At 40.2% G+C, this 1660-nt stretch overlaps 1 pseudogene; it reads left to right on the top strand.

The window, feature by feature from the left end:
- The first annotated feature begins 355 nt into the window (after positions 1-355).
- LOC122478714 lies at positions 356-1166 on the top strand (annotated as a pseudogene).
- The last annotated feature ends 494 nt before the right edge of the window (positions 1167-1660 follow it).

The raw sequence follows: 1660 nt of genomic DNA, 5'->3' as shown, positions 1-1660 counted from the left end.
AAACAATATTCCACTGTATGTATGTACCACATTTTCTTTATCTGTTCATCTGTCAATGGACATTTAATTTGTTTCCATATCTTGGCTATTGTGAATAATCCTGCAATGAATGTACAACCTCAGTGGCAAAAAATAAAATAAAATTAAATAAATAAAATAAAATAAAAATAAAAATAATCCGATTGAAGAATGGGCAAAGGACCTGAATGGACATTTCTCGAAAGAAGACATAAATGGCCAACAGGTATATATATGAAAAGGTGCTCAATGTCACTAATCATCAGGGAAATGCAAATCAAAACCACAGTAAGAGATCATCTCACACCTGTTAGAATGGCTGTCTTCAAACAGACAAATGATAACAGCTCTATCTACGTCTAGCACAGCTGGGGCTCATGGTCCCAAGAAGCCTCTGAAGTGTGTAGCAGCTCTAAAGCATTGGACACTAGATAAACTGACCAGTGTGTTTGCCCCTTGTCTATCTACTGGTTCCATAAGCTGAAGGAAAGTCTCCCTCTCGTCATTTTCCTAGGGAATAGACTTAAGTATGCCCTAACAGGAGATGAAGTAAAGAAGATCTTTATGCAGCATTTTATTATTTAGTATGACTGTCGGCAAATTCTGAACTGATAGAACCTACCCTGCTAATTTTATGGGCATCATCAGCATTGTCAAGACCGGGGAGAATTTCCATCTGATCCACGACACCAAGCATTGGTTTTGCCGTTCAAGTATAAATTGTGCAAAGGAGAAATACGTTTGTGGGGGGCAAAAGGAATCTGGTGACCCATGATGTTCATACCATCTGCTATCCTGATCCCCTCATCAAGGTGAATGAGACCACTCAGATTGATTTAGAGGAGGGAAAGATTGCTGAGTTCATCAGGTTTGACACTAGTAATCTGTGTCTGTGTATGATGACTGGAGGTGCTAACCTGGGAAGAATTGGTGTGATCACCAACAGAGAGACACCTTGCTTCTTTTGACGTAGTTCACATGAAAGATGCCAGTGGCAACTGCTTTGTCACTTGGCTGTCCAGTGTTTCTGTTGTTGGCAAAGGCAACGAACCATGGATTTCCCTCCCCCCATGGAAATGGTATCTACCTCACCATTGCTGGAGAGAGAGAGAGATGAGAGACTGGTGGCCAAACAGAGTGGTGGGTAAATGGTCTTTTGGTGATGTGATTGGAAGTCTTTATATTTAATTAAATATAAGACAGCATGGAAAAACAAAAAAGGGTCACAAATGTTGATGAGGATGTGAAGAAGAGGGAACCCCTGTGTGTTGGTAATGGGAAGGTAAATTGATGTAGCCATTATGCAACACAGTGTTGGGGGGGGTTCCTCAAAAAATTAAAAATGGAACTACCTTATGACCCAGCAATTCCATATTCTAGGCATATCCAAAGGAAATGAAATCAGATCTTGAAGAGATATCTGCATTCCTGTGCCTACCTTTTTGGATGAGGTAGTAATGAGAGCAAACCTTTATTCAGGCACTGTTCTAGGCACTTTTAATATATTAATTAATATAATCCTCATTGCAAACCTACGAAATAGATACTGTTAACATCTCTACTCTGAAGTAAGGAAACCGAAACCAGTGAGGATAAGGTCACATCGATAGGAAGTGGCAGAACTGGGCTGCCTGGCTCAAGT

The sequence above is a fragment of the Prionailurus bengalensis genome, chromosome A1 (assembly GCF_016509475.1).
Source record: "Prionailurus bengalensis isolate Pbe53 chromosome A1, Fcat_Pben_1.1_paternal_pri, whole genome shotgun sequence".
NCBI classification, from domain to species: Eukaryota; Metazoa; Chordata; class Mammalia; order Carnivora; family Felidae; genus Prionailurus; species Prionailurus bengalensis.
The sequence above is the reverse complement of the archived record's forward strand: the minus strand, read 5'-3'. Positions and strand labels throughout refer to the sequence as shown.